The sequence below is a fragment of the Lagopus leucura genome, unplaced genomic scaffold (genome assembly GCF_019238085.1).
Source record: "Lagopus leucura isolate 7727_CA_CO unplaced genomic scaffold, USGS_WTPT01 Super-Scaffold_741, whole genome shotgun sequence".
In the NCBI taxonomy this organism is placed as follows: Eukaryota; Metazoa; Chordata; class Aves; order Galliformes; family Phasianidae; genus Lagopus; species Lagopus leucura.
The window spans coordinates 8,568,560-8,583,548 of record NW_024962256.1 but is presented as its reverse complement, the minus strand read 5'-3'; the positions used below and the strand labels follow the sequence as shown (position 1 = coordinate 8,583,548).

The window sequence follows — 14,989 nt, the reverse complement described above, 5'->3', positions numbered from 1 at the left end:
TCCCTGTTGAGAAGTTCAAAAAGACTGTTCTTAATGCTTCACTGCAGGGCTTCGGGCTGTGCTGCACATGCCAGCCCTGGCAGCCCTGCAGCAGGGCCCTCTCTCAGTGCTGGATGGCCTTTTTTGGTCTTTATGTTGACTGCTGGAGTGGGATTCTGATGTTCTTTTCCCTTGCTAATGCAGTCTAGAGTCTCTAAGTATAACATTAGGACATAAGCTTATTAAAAGTGACCTTGAAATCAAAGGCTAAAATGCAACAGTGGCCGGAGCTGGGGCAAGCAGTGGACATTTCCATCCATACGTGCGTGTGTATTGGTGAAATGGCTGAACTTATGTGTGATGCTCTGCCCTTTGCTGTCAATAATGGGGCACTGATAAAAAAAACTTGGCTGTATAAAATCATAGAATCACTACGGTTGGAAAAGACACCTCAGGTCATCTAGTCCAACAGAATGTGCATTCAGAAGCTGCCCTGTAGGAATCTTGTGACACGTGTACTTAAAATTAAGCACACCTACAAGCTTTGACCAGGTTGGGTCAGAGTGACTTGCTCAAGATCAAGGATGAGTGGGAGACCAGTTCTGTGACCAGGACCCTAATCTCGGGGATACTCATCCCCCCTTCTCCTGGGTGCAGATGGGTGCAGACATTCACTTGCAACATTTGGTAAATTTTAAGAAAGGCCTTTTTCTGGTAGGCTTAAAAAGGAACTTAAAAAGCCATCGCATCTTGATAGCTTTTGTTTTCTTCTGGAGGACTTCTTCCTACCTCGCTTGAATTTGCAATTCCAAACTCCGTCCCCATATTAAATTATGAAGGAGGCATTTTTTTTTGAAACATCTTATCTTGACGTGCATCTCACATGCCAGACAACCTCAGGCCCAGTTCCTAATTAATTATTTCATAAAGAGCAAAAATAAAGCTGGCAAGAGCTATGGGCAGTGACCCTTCCCAAAGTCCTTCCAGTGGTGTCCTCTGTACCACTGCTCCCTGGGTTGGAGCCATCACAACCGTGCCCCAAACACAGGGCAATAAGCACACGTGAAATAAAGCACTCCTTTTCTGACATTAAAAGCCACTGAAACAAAGGGACAAAGGGGCTTTTTTTTTTTTTTTTTTTTTTTTTAACAATATATTCTGAGAGAATGAGAGATTAAGTTTGAGGAGTCACTTCCAATCAGAAAGCCACCATTTAATTACAACACACAGGAAATTACAGAGTGAATGGCTGGGACAGTGATAAGAGACTGACACCGGAGGATGACAGGTACTGAAATCCGACCACTTCATCACAAAGCTACTTATCACAAGAGCCTGTCTGGAAGGCTGACAATCTGATTGTACTGTCAACTCAATTCATAATTAATATATTTATCAAATTAATTACTGAAAAAATCTCGCTGGTGCTCGCCATAAAACAGTGGCTAAATTCATTGCCTGTTGGCTTCGTTTACTGCTAATAACTGTGCTGTCAGTTTAATGAGGGCAGTGAGCGGGCCCTGTTTTAGCTGCATGACAGACAAATTGCCCTCTTATATAGAATGATACAGAGAATTTAAGAGAAGAAAAGAAATATGTCATTGTTTGGTGACAGCCACAATCGGAGCCTTGTCTCGGAAACTTAGCATCAGCTCTAACGTACATGAAAGGGAGGTTGGGAATTCCTTTGTCAGCTAAATAAATACTTTATGAAATCCTGACTGATCCCTTCATCTGCGCTGACCTCGCGGCACCGCGTGGAGCTCTCAGTAATTCTGTGTTGATTCCGAGGCCCCGACAGGAGCTCGCTGCCCGGCATGCCCAAGGCTGGGCTGGGTCTGGCAGCGGGACACAGGACATGGGAGGAGGACAAGGACGGAGCTGTTGGCAGGCCTTGATTACCACGCTCAATTAACTGCCTGTAAGCTCAGTGAGGTGCTGCGATGTTGTGTTGCACGGTGTTGTGCACGACGAGTGGTTAAAATCTGCTCCATTCCATTGCCAGGAGATAGAGGGATGGTGAGAGTGATTGGTGCCTCTGAGAAAGGGATGCTGCTTCCCCAGGTGTGCTAAGTAGCACTCTGTGGTGAGCTGCAAGATACCCAGCTAATCACCAGTTTTAATGGGATTTCACACACATCACTTCAACTCATTGAGTTGAGAAGCCCGTGGAAGCTGTGCTGCAACAGAACTCACCCAAGAAATGAATATTTAATTGCAAAAGTCACGAGAAATATGGTTTGGTTTTTTTTTTTCCCCCTCTGATGACTAATAAGCCAGGCTGTCAATGGTGAGAGGTACAGAAACCTGGCTGAATGTGAGCTGATCCTCTCTGCATGGGAAGGAAAGGAGTCAGTATGCAGTGTAGCATTTAGCACTGAGGTCAAAACCCCATGCTGCAACTCTCACCCTGAAAATATTTTGCAGAATGGATGTCTTATTAAGTTTTTTAATTAGATTACATAAGTAGCGTTAAGTTAAAGGCCGAATAATTTACCCAGTGTTTAAATAGGTTTTAAAAAGGCAGTTTTTCTTGTTTAATGGAGTTTGAACAAATATGGACAAGCAGCGACACACTGCGATTCCACTTCACAAAGGTTAAGTGATAAAATTAATGCTGTGAAAAAGCTCCATAGCAAGCGTTCACATTAAAAGCCAACATGTGTTATCAAGGCTATAAACACCTGTGATCACTAGGGAAGGAAGTTTGAGGAGAAGGAAATCCCTGCAGGTTACTCACAGCATTCAGCTGTATACTCAGCTTCATTCTAATCTTTATCACTTGCTCCTGCCCAAAGTATCAATATTCCTCACTCTAAAGACAAAGGGCTGAGGGTTATTTAATAGAAGACGGATTTCAGATTCTTACTTGGTAATTTTTAGTTATGAGCAATTGGTTCAGCCGTAAAGCCAGGAAAATAGTTGATCACTAAGGCGGTAAGCACCCAGCAGGGATGCTGCTGCAGACACACATCCAGCAACATCCCCAGGCTCGGGTCACCCCTGCACCGATTTGGGATGAAGATTGCAGCACAAGATCCAGGCTCGATTTTCCTTTCATCTCAGCCATCCCCAGATTGCAGACTGAGATTGCGGCTGCGGCCAGCTCCCTGCTCACCCACACTGTGCTTCAATGCCCTCCCTTGTCCGCAGCCAGGCGATGCCTCTCAGTCTGTTCGGCACAAAGCCTGGCACCTGCAGAGTGCTGGGCAATGCCTGAGGATGGCTGGGCACAGGGCAACATCTGCATCCTGTGCAGGGACCTGTTGTGTAAAACGAAAACTGCTCTTTCCCACCGTCAGAGCTGATACCGTGCATCATGTCTGCAGTGCGCTGGGAAGTGCTGGCTGATCTGCAGGAATGGCCGCTTTCATTTGAGCACCTCGTTTATCCCAGTGCCCAGCCCCTGTCTGAATTAATAAAGATAAAAGCGCAATCGTATCGGTATCAGGCAACGCTTGAGAAATAAAAGGCACGGCTCAGTTTACACCACGCATCCCTCAGGGATGAGAGTCTGTCTGCAGTGAATGAGCTCGGCTAGAAAGGCTGTCCACAAATAATAAAAATGATCAACTCCTTAGAGTTATCTTATCCAGTCATCTTCTGGGAAACATTGGGATCAGATATACCCTACCTGAGTTATTTTATTTGGCAAATAAGCACTTTAGGCAAGATTTTCAGGAGGCAAATAGGAAATGAGAGTTGGAAAACATTAATTAAATGTGAATACAACAGCTTAATGGGTTTTATCTTCAGATGAACTGGAGATGACTCTTTGCCATTCACTTCATCAAACTGCAAGCAGAGATAAATGAAATGTAGCAAGAAAAGGCGACCAGGGAAAAGGTGAAAGATGTGGCAGGTTGACAAGACCAATGTAATTTGATTTGTATTCAGGATGGATCAGTTCACAAATTCTACATATTGCTGCCAAACCTCTGCATATTCGAGTAAAAGAATACTTGATTCTTGCAGTAGCAGCTTTTAAAAATAAAGCCATGCTGTTTGAATGCCCTTTTACACATGGCCTTTTTCTACAGGCTTTGTAGAGCTTTCTCTCCATAGAGGAGTTTTCCTCATGTTCCATTGACAAGGATTCTGAAAATTGTCAGATATGTCCAGAAAGCTCAGCATCAAGTGCTCATCCTACATGTGGAGCACACGCTATATATCCATGGTGCACTGCTATTTCTGTCTAGAATTAAAGCTGCATAACATGTAGGGCCTCATGACATTCTGAACATTTGGCTTCTTGCTCTCTTCGTTAGAAATGGCCAAGAAATACCACAGATACTCTTGTTTGGGTTGGATTGGTTTAGTTTGGTTGTTTTTTTTTTAATTTGCTTTGTTGTTGTATAATTAATGGAAAGTAATCTAAGAACGTGCTTGCGGGTTACTTGAAATGTGCGTGGATTTAAACCAATTCTTGTCTGTGGTTTTCATTACTATCACTAAAGGGAGAAGGTTTTCAATAACGCCCACTTTTAAACTGCCAGCTGTGCAGTTCCACCTTCATACTGAGTTAGAATTTGCTGACGCAAAGCTACAGCCCATTCTCACACAGCACTGCGTCCCCTGGCAGGCACAGCACCATCTCCCCCACCAGTGCAAGAAGTGCAGTTGGGGATAGTTATCTATAGATGGCAATCTTCTTCTTAGCAGAGAGCTGAGGTGAAACCCATCTGCTGCTCTTCTGGAATTAAAAATAAAGCACCGTTATGTACAGATATAGACCAGTACAGAAAAGCAGTCCTTTACAGTGGGATTGTACAGGATGCATTGCAACTGGGCTTCAGGCTTGTATTCAGCCTGGAGGTGCTGCTTTACAATTAAAAAATATTTTAATACAATTAAAAAATATTTTACAAACATTGGAATTTATTAATGTCTGCTCAACTGCCCAGCTATGATAACATGTGAAAGGCTTCACTGAGTTCTGCACTGAAGGGAAGAGCATCAGCTTTGTGTGTTATGGCAGAATATTGTGCCTCACACTTGACACTTTTTTAAAAAAACCACACCAATTATGCTATTTTTGTTTTGCTTTAAATCTATATTCCTTATGGTTCTGTTAGATAGTTAGGACTATTTCTCTGGAAGGCGTGGTGGAGAACTAAAGAGTGCTCTGGCATTCACTCCTCTGCTCCTCAGATTAAGGCTATTTAAGAGAAAATGGAGGGAACGAAACAGAAATAGCGTCCAAGGAGGGGATGTTTTGCACCTCTCTGTGGGGATCAAACACCATAGAATGGATGGTGATTATCCTAAACCTTGAGTGTCCAACTTTTTGGCTCCATCACATTGAGTGAAGAGAAATCGTCTTTGGCTACATGTAAAATATACAGTGTAGTATATTGTATAAACATATACATATATATTTAAGAAAACATAGAAAAAAAGAGAGCAATAAGGACTTAAAACTAGCAGCTTGGGCACATATGTTCTACACCCACTCCATTTGCTCAAGAAAAGAGTCTGAATGTTTTCAACACGTCTACATGAAGACCATAAGCAGTTGGCCATCACTGTGGACTCGGTGGGGAAAGGTGGTTGATGTTCAACCAAGGCACCTGTTCTCAAGGGGGTCTACAAAGAGAGACGCTGAGCCAACTGCCACAAGTACCACACTCAAGGGATAATATTGAGGAATTAATGTTATATCAAAGGCTATGCTGCAGCATTAATATGTTTAATAGACACGTCACATGCACCTCAAAGAGATTTTGATATGTATTTGAGATTGCTATGGCCTTCATTTAGTTCTGTCCCTGTGCTAACACTGATAGATATCAAATAACCTCCTCTGACAATGGAGGATATTGTTGTGTTATAATATGTTATTGTAAATACTGTGTTATTGCTGGAAGCACCTTCCAATGAAGCCCCCTTTGGCCGGGAGTCTGGGGATACAAAATATTGATGCTGTCAGTTATCCAGAAGCTGAGTAATTAAATACACAAAAGTCTGGGCAGATACAAAGTTCTCACACACGGTAAAGCTGGCAGAGGCAAGACTCAAAGCACAAAAAGCCCCTTTGCTCCAAGTGCACAGCAGTTTCAACTCGCTCTACGCAAACTGTGATGCTCTGCTGTCTGTTTTGAAGCAAGTCCCAGAGAAGTCCCTCTGCGTTGAATTCACCAGTGAGCACCTTCTGGTCCCACTTCCGATAAGTTGCAAAATCTAAAACTCCTCATTAAATGCCAGATAATTTGACTGCCCTGAGGGCAGGATGGGTGAATGGGATATGTGAGCTTGAGTCCAGTTTCTTATAATTAACGAGGTCTGAATAAGCAGAACCAATCCAGCCTGAGCGTGAATAAAATTACTGCACCTAGCAAAGTTCAAACAAGGAATATGTGAACTGTAAAGTAGTTAAGCACAAATCAAGATGCTGAGTTTCTGCAGCAACTGTTCCGAGCTCTGAAGTCTGGAGCTTAGTTCATCTCTTTTTTTCCCAAAGGCTTAAGATTTAGAGAATACCAACTTTCCAGGGCCCCAATTCCAAAAGGTTTACGAAACGCTTAATTTTGGGGGACCTAAATAGTTATGTCAGTTCTCATTTCTACATGGAGAAATCATCCGCATTTTTATTTCATATTTATTGGTCAAGGGAAATTTCACTTTTTGCAGCTTTTTATATTTTTCCTGGTGTTCAAGCGTTGACATGAGGTATAATTACATCTCAGAAAAAAAAAATATCGAACCAGAATAGGGGATTTAAAGGAGGCTTTCTGTAAGCTGCAGTTAAATTCATGTGTTGTCAGAAAGCAGAAATATTGGTTGAACCGTTGCTCAGGGGAAAAGCCAAAAGTAACACAAGCGCATCTTTAAAGTAGTCACATTTTCTCTGAAAAGCAGTTTCTCAGGAGACTGTGGTCAACTTCAAGGGTGCCTTTATCAGACATTCCAGGGGAAAAAAACAGGAAGAAGAGCTGAGTGCTGCAGGTAACACAATAGGGGTCTGCAGCAGTCACAGGAGTATCAGTTACAATAAACCAAGCTGTGCAACAAGGAGATTAAGACGTGGATTACCGACCACTTACTATGTGACATAAAGAAAAGAATAGCTTCAGATGCCAGTTTGACTTAATCTGGTACTGGCGTTCTTTCCTGGAAAGGATTAATGGGCACGGTGGTTTTTTTTCTGCTGAGGCATTTTTAAAGGGTTTGTGATAATAAAGATTGAGAGGAGCAACAAGTAATGACAGAATCTTCAGCATGAACTATTAAGGGATTTGATAACTAATTAGCCATTTCTAAGTCAAACCAAACGGCCATCAGCTGCGTGCCTTGCTTAATTAAGGAAACATTGTATTCCAATGGAAATTAGCTGTGGTGGTGATATGAGGCCTTGAATCAATTTCTGTAAACGTGAATACAGCTCAAAATGCACATTGATTGTAAGCGTGGGTGTATGAGAGTTGTTCATAGAATGGCCTGGGTTGAAAACATCCAGAATGATCATCTGGTTTCAACCCCCCCCCTGCTGTGAGCAGGGTCGCCAACCAGCAAACCAGGCTGGTTTGTGTCCAGAGCCACATCCAGCCTGGCCTTGAATGCCTCCAAGGATGGGGCATCCACATTTTCCTTTTGTGTGGGTTGGTGATGCCATCATGCTTTCCAGGCATTTCTCTCCAGTCTTCCACTCTTCTCTCTGACATGATCTTCATGCAGATACACAGTATAACTGAAACACCCCACTGCTTCCTTTCTCTTCCTGGTGTGTATCTTCACAGCTTACATCCTGAGAAAATAAGAATTGCCAAAGAGTAAGTGGTCCATGTGGCATTTTCCAGCCAAGACTGAGAAGCACACAAGCAGGGACACCAGCTGCAGAGAGTCTTCCTGCTAACACACTTTTAAACGGTGTATAAAGAAGAACATTTACAAGTGGAGAGAGGAAAATAAAGAGGGAAGGGGAAGAGGTGAGAGTCTTACAGGTGCTCATTCAAAATCTCAGATGTGGCTCCAAGCAGCTCAGCTAACACCAAGGGGTGCAGCTCCAGGACCAGAACACCAGGCTACTCATCTGTTGGAACACGTCCCATTCCCATGGCTCTTCCTTCTTTCAATCTGCTGATATATCCTCTTAACCGATGAAAGGTGGCATTTTTCTCAAAATTGAACCTTCTCCAGTCAGTTTAATATTGCTCTTCACTGTACATCAATGTATGTTAGTACATCATTCCACATTTACTTGAATAAAAATAAAAAAAAAAAATTCTATTTGATTTTTTTGTGAAGTAAAACCAGTGAGTAGGTTTACTTATAAATTCGTTTCTGAGTTTTAGTCAATCATAAATTCCAACCACTGCTGCAAAAGAAAATCACCTTTATTTAAATACAAGCCAGGAAGCGAACATCAAAGAGAACTCTTAGAGAAACCTTCCTCCATTGGTATCTGCAATACAGAGATTTTATACAGCTCAGGTACTCTGTGTTCATGCCCACCCTCAGCTATGTATTTGGGACTCCTGTCCACCCACTGTAGTTCACTCACATTCCAGAGCAGCTGACTATTGCTGGCTGCTCCATGGGTTTTCCTCATTGCTTTTTCTCCAGTGATGAAAACAGGGGCAAGATAGTGACAGCATCCCCAGCTTAAGTTCCTATCTTGGCTTTCACCCAGTTTCAGCCTGTAGAAATCAAAAGTCTAAGAACACATTAATCAGATTTCTCAACAAAGAAAACCTAGGCTTGAAACCTTGTAAGCCTTCAGATGCATTTTTCTGACCAGAAAGATGCATTTTTCTGACCAGAAAGATGCATTTGTAGAGGTTGGGTTGCAGGTGATGCCATGTGGGACCAGCCTGGGTCTACTGGGATCAACTGAAAAACAATCATTAACTTCCACAGATTTTGATTAGCCATTAGATAGGATGAGTAAAGTTACACTAGTCCTAGAAATACTTCCTTCCAGTCTGTTTCCTGTTATTTCCATCCTAATTTAAAATTATTTTCTATCATAAAAAAAAAACAAAAAAAAAAAAAACAGAAAATCTTATTTTGAAGTATTACAATCAGAAAGATCTGCACAGTGGAAGGGTAATACAGGAGCGTAACAACAAAGGGACTAGTACGAATAGAGAGTTATAAAGGAAAAGTGCTCACCCAACTCAGAAGATCTAGACTTGCGAGGAAAACAACACAAGGGAGAAATCCCCAACAGGAGATCGTTCCCCACTGCCATTCAGCCCTTAAATGAGGTCTAAGAGAGGTGCAGCCAGGCTCCATCTCTTCTGGTCACACAGCTGAATTGCCTTCACCTGTCCTCCCAGGGCTGACCAGGCCCTTTCTGCAGGTGCTCAATCAGTGGTTCAGGCTGTGACTCAACAGTTACCATATGTGAGGCATACAAAATATCTATCCTCATTTTCCATAAGCATAAATATCTCTCCTTTCAGCTCTCTGCTATGCAGTAGGTCTGCCTGCTGGAAGATTAAGTGTGAAATGCTGTTTAATTTTTGAAATACAAAATTGAGATGAGCTTCATTTAGTTTTGACTATCAGAAATATTCTCAACCTGAAGGCAAAACACAAGAAGATTTCTTTGCAAAGCAGATTTCAACTGTGGGCATTTGTGGCTCAGCTAAGAAGTTTCTTATCATCCCAGAAACCAAATTCCTAACAGACATGCTCAGCCATAAACACAGAAAGAGTCCTGCTGCCTGAAATTCCAGTCATAAAAAAGGATGACTCTCAGTTGTTTCTCGCTATATTTCGCTTACTTGGGCAGGATGCATTCTCCTCACTCAGATTTCACATTTAAAATGTCTTTCTCCACAGATTAGGAGTTGTCAGGGCAAATCCTTAGCAATGATGATTACGAAGGCTACTATTTTACACTATCTAAAGATCATGCCCAGCAAATACATAGTGATGCTAACAGGCAATGGAATAAATATATTCTCAAACCTGAAAGCCTGGAGAACAGTTATGCGTTCATATTTAAATGTGTAGTCTTTAGGTTTAAAGCTTGCATTTCTTTCACAACATAATTTTTTGCTAAAACCATTTCCCAGGAACTCTTTTGATTTTTGGTGAAAGGTAAAAGAGCTCAACTTTCTTCAGTTACAGCTGGAGTACCTTAAAATTAACTAGTTGAAACTGCTTTGATTATAACAGTGGTTACCATGATGTCAAATTTTAGAAGCAAAGGCGTTTTAACACTTGTGTCAAGGACAACTCTTGGGCATTAGAGCAGTTTCTAAGGGGAGGTAATCTGTTCAACCCGTCCACACACATCTACACCTGCACAATGGCTGAGCTTATCCACACTAGTCCATCCATATGGAGTAATGGAAAGAAGGAGCATCGGTGAGGAGATACTTGTATGTCCACTCACGTGGTCACTGCAGTGCTGGATGAACTGCTCCTGAGTTCACCCCAACCACACACTTTGCCTTAGGGAGCTTATGGCCGACTGCAGGAGATGGGAATGGCCCCAGCAGGATCGTAGCGTGGGAGATCTGCCACTCATCGCTGTGCCACTGTACAATTTGTAAATAACACAACCAAAGGCTGGGGTTTTTTTTCTCCTACCCGCTACACAGGTGGTTGGATTTTCACCAGACCATTTATGATCAAAATTAAAACCTGCAATTTGGTCAGTTCATAAATATGCTCCACCACACTCCACTGTGACCTTTAGAAATGCCAGTGTTAACTGGAGCACTCAGGGACATCTGAAGGATATTTGTTTTCATGGGCCAACGTGCAAAAGAGCTCGCCTTCATTTTTAGCATTTTCCCCAATATACACATGCGAACCAGCCCAGATCTCATCACATGTAATTGAAAATGTACAGTTTTGTGCTTCCATGCTGAAGGGAACAAGCCAAACAACAAGCTCCTGTTCGGGGCCGATTCGGAGAGCAGCTCGGCGGTGTCTCGCTGGCTGCTCACTAACAAACCCTCCATTCATTGCAGTTCCATGCAGCTGAGCTGTTTCCACCTGAGCCAGCGTTACAGACCTTTAATCAAACAAATGTACAAGGAAGCTCAACTACTTAACTGCTGTGCTTGTTCTGTGGGCTGAGATAGCCAAATACAACAGAAAGAATTTTACCCCGCTTGAGACGAGTGCATTTCCTTGCCGTTGTTCCCAACAAAGGGCAGCAGGTACAAATGGCCCACTATCTGTGTCACTGAGAAGTGGAGAGCAATTTGTTTCTATTAAACAGGATGCTTCTATTTTTTATTCTGTTGGCTTAGCCTCTCTGCAGCCTGTGCCAATCATGGTTTTAATCTGAACTGCCCTTGACCGTTCCTGCTATGCCACAGAAGAATTCTCTCTTTCCACCAACCCACCCCCTCCCTTCCCCGTCGTCTTGTACAGGTAATTGTGAGAAAGCAAGTGAAAGCCCTGGGGTATTGGATTCAAAACACAATCCTGCCATTCTCAGGAGCGTACAAAGAATAAACTTGAATGCGACATTGAGTCCTTGCAGACTGCACCTGCTGGTGAGCTCCAGTTCATGGTGGGGTCACGGCAGGCCCCGTTGCTCTGGTGGCAGGAGAGCTCCTATGTTTTTGGTTCACAGTGAGATTAGATCTACAATGTTTGACCCGTCTAATTTATTTTTTGTTTGATGAAGCAAGGAGAGCCCAGCGCACTGTTAAATGCCTTCCTACTTCTTCCCTGGAGAATGCTGCTGGTGTCTTTCCCCTGACGTGGTGGTGTTTGGAAAGGCTGTAGATTGGAGTTGATGTAATTTAATGTTGTATCCATGTACAACACAAAACTTTTTTGCCTCTACAGATTGATCTGTGTCTTCTTTCCATGGGAGCGTAAGAGGAAAGGCCCACAGAACTATCCCAGGTGCAAGTTCTGGTTCGTGTGTTTGGGTTTCTGTGGGTTTCAGTTTGGGTTGTCTTTCATATAACTTCCTTTGGATTTGGAACCTGTCCTTAGCGCTGCTAAGAGGGAATTTGCTCACTTCTGTTTCATTACCCTCTCTGAATTTCACGATGTCCATGCTTTGTTGCTGGGATCCACGGATACACTTTAATGACATTTCTGCGATATTTTCCGGCCTCCTTGCACCCGTAGCTGACTGGTTTTCTTCTGTTGACATTCATCAGATAAACTTCCTAAACAATTTCACAGGCTAACACTGAGATGTAAATACATTTGAGTGCTCAGGCTTCGCAGGTTTGAGGCATTCACTGCTCCCTTTTGGAAGGAGAACATGTAACAGAATTAGGAACTGCATTTTGACTAAACACCAAAAAATTCCAATGTTTTTCATTTTGGTCTGGAAGTCTCATAACAGAACAAATCTCCTGGCTGTAAGCCCCTGGGAAACTGGAATTGCAGCTACTCTTTCTGCACCGTATTATATCTGATGCTGAGATAAAATCAGAGGCCTCTGACATAAAATCAGGCTTTTGTGAAGGGCTGCTGTTGAACAACTTCTTACCTTTAAAAATACTGTGGAAGGAGATGTTCCCATCTGAATTTTTTAGGGAAAAATTCAGGTTCGTTATAATTTTTTCAGAGTATTTTTGTCTATCCCTAAGGCAAGAGATAAATGAAGTGTGATAGTCCTTTGGAGAGCTTAGGAACTATTTGTGGTGAATAATTTATTCGACAAATTTCGCCCTTATTTCAGTTCATGAATTATCTGTGAACTGACTTGTACTTTCACGAATTTATTCATAATTCAAAATTATTCAAGAAATGTTTCTGCGCAAACATATTTCTCTGCACAGTTTGCTTATGAGCAGATTATTGATCTAACTATTTATTATCTGCAGTGTATTGCTTGGAGTGTGAGGGGAAATTATTCTTTTTCAAAGGCCCTGTAACGCATCTGTAAACTCAATTTGAAAGGTTTTAGAAGGGATAATCTTTCTGTTTGTTGCCTTCGTGGGATCTGATTTTTTTGGTCATAATTAGCAGCCCCAGCTTCTCTTTAAGTGGATGTTTGAAACTGATTTAAGTAAACTGGCTCACAACATAGGTTGTGAGGCCAGCCAAAGAAATATTGACTGTATTGATTGCTCTTTCATCTATTTCCAACATACAGAATAGGTATTTCCCTGTGTCTGTCTAGATTTTAGGTGTATAGACATACAGTAATCAAAAGCTCTTTTTAATCTATGGTCAAGCATTAGATCTTGTTCTATGAAAAAAAAAAAAGTATTAAAAAGGAAAATGGAAAGAACTATTTTCCTCTAACTTCACCTTAGTTTTCTATGGATCTAATGCCTTGATTTAATTTGATGCAATTACAATAAAAGATGCAATCTAAGGCAAGCAAATGAATTTTGTGTCAAGAGTGAAATACAATCTGTTAAAATTGGTTTGAAAATACAATTTTAGGTCTAGTACAGCAAGTCCTGACATTTCAGATTAATCTGTCCTATAACAAAATTAATGACACTCAAAGTTGTTTAAGAATGGCTGTTAACTATTCTTACCCTATTCATCACCAGCTCTATCAGTCTAATCCAAGGAGTCACCAGGCTATTAAGTACAGTACATCGGCTCCGTTTAAGGACATTCAGATTGTGATTGTTTGAGGGATCACATTCCTAGCAGTAAGAATACGAGCAACGACGGTAAATAATGAGGGAAATCCCTCTGGAAGTTTGTCAATGTGATGCCTGTACATTTCTGTCACCACTACTCTCTGCTAAAGAAATGTTAAAAATTAGGGATCATTTCTGACAGGCAGGCGGTGTGGGCAGCTATCTGGATGATCCTAAGCTTTTATGGCTTCAGGTGGCACAAGATATCTCACGACAGAGGCTTTGTCCAGAAAACCTGAAGATTATTTCTCCAGCCATGTAAAAACCATACAAAAGCCATGTCAAAGGCAGCAAAAGCAAGATTCCTGCCTCTGTCCCACCTTTGTCCAGGTTGGACGTGGAAGAAGACTTCAACCTGATGGCAAGGCCACGTGCTTGTCCATTACACCCTGCTTTGCTCCTTTAGTTACTCTCAAACACACCACAGCAGTGGTAATTTGGGCCACAGGAAGCTTTTTAAGCAGTTACAACAGTGCTCTATGTGCTCATCTGCTGAACTGAAATGGAGGGGATCCAGAATGAATCTTGTTCTCTGCTTTCTATTCTTGCTTTTTTTCTTAACTAAGAATGAAAATAATGACATATTCAACTTTTTTGTAAAGTGGGTTTACATGAGCCATACTGGTTTAGGGATACTGTTATTGTATGCTCCTCAGGGCAGTGGGCACAGCCCCAAGCTACCAGAGTTCAAGAAGCATCTGGACAACACTCTCAGTTACATGGTCTGATTTTTGGGTGGCCCTGTGTGGAGCCAGGAGTTGGACTCCACGATCCTTATGGGTCCCTTCCAACATGGGATATTCTGTGGTTTATTGAGGAAGTGGTGAGACTGGAGTACTGCACAGGAGAAGCAAGCTATAATTCTCTCTTCTGGATAAGTGTATAAGATCTGGGAGGCCAACATACAGCTTCTTTCTCTGTCTCCTTTTGAACTTCTGTACTCAGTTTCATTGGAGGCTGCTCTTCCTGGCAGGATGAATTCATAGGAAGGGCGGAAGATGTTGGTTCTAATGCTGGAATATAAATCTCTTTTTCATGAGTTCTCTACTGACTCTTGAGGTAAGCTTTCTGGTAGGAGGCAACCTTGGGCTTTCTCCTTGGAGCCGCTGCACATCCTTCACACTGCAAACGTGAGCAAGAGTCTTACGTGGTAGCATTAGGGACAGAGTGTTCTGTCCAACAAATGTTGAAACAAAACCCAGAGAACATTAAAAATATATCATTCTTATACAAACACGAAGCTGTGTTATGATTCCATCCCTGTTGTCCCATTTGAGAAAAGCCAACTGGACGTGTTAACTGGCGCAGATTACCTGAAGCTGTTTTCTTCAGAAAGTGGAATATTTTCTTCTCCCAATGCATCACCATGTTCTGGCAATATTGCAATTCTTCTTGTTGTTGTAAGAACCAACAACGTGAGAAACTAATCTAATGATGAAAATGGCGCTCACCATTTCATTTAGCTTCGTCTCTCT

The 14,989-nt window shown here is 42.1% G+C and overlaps 1 long non-coding RNA gene across 2 annotated transcripts; it reads right to left on the bottom strand.

The window, feature by feature from the left end:
* Positions 1-7,522: 7,522 nt before the first annotated feature.
* Positions 7,523-9,165, bottom strand: LOC122175909. Of its 2 annotated transcripts, none has more exons than XR_006177564.1 (3): positions 9,091-9,165; positions 7,918-8,175; positions 7,523-7,723 (listed from the first exon to the last, which is right to left on the bottom strand). It is a non-coding gene; the product is annotated as an uncharacterized LOC122175909 (long non-coding RNA). The 2 variants fall into 2 exon arrangements; XR_006177565.1 differs by having other exon boundaries at positions 7,918-8,136; positions 9,091-9,141.
* Between the last annotated feature and the right edge of the window lie 5,824 nt (positions 9,166-14,989).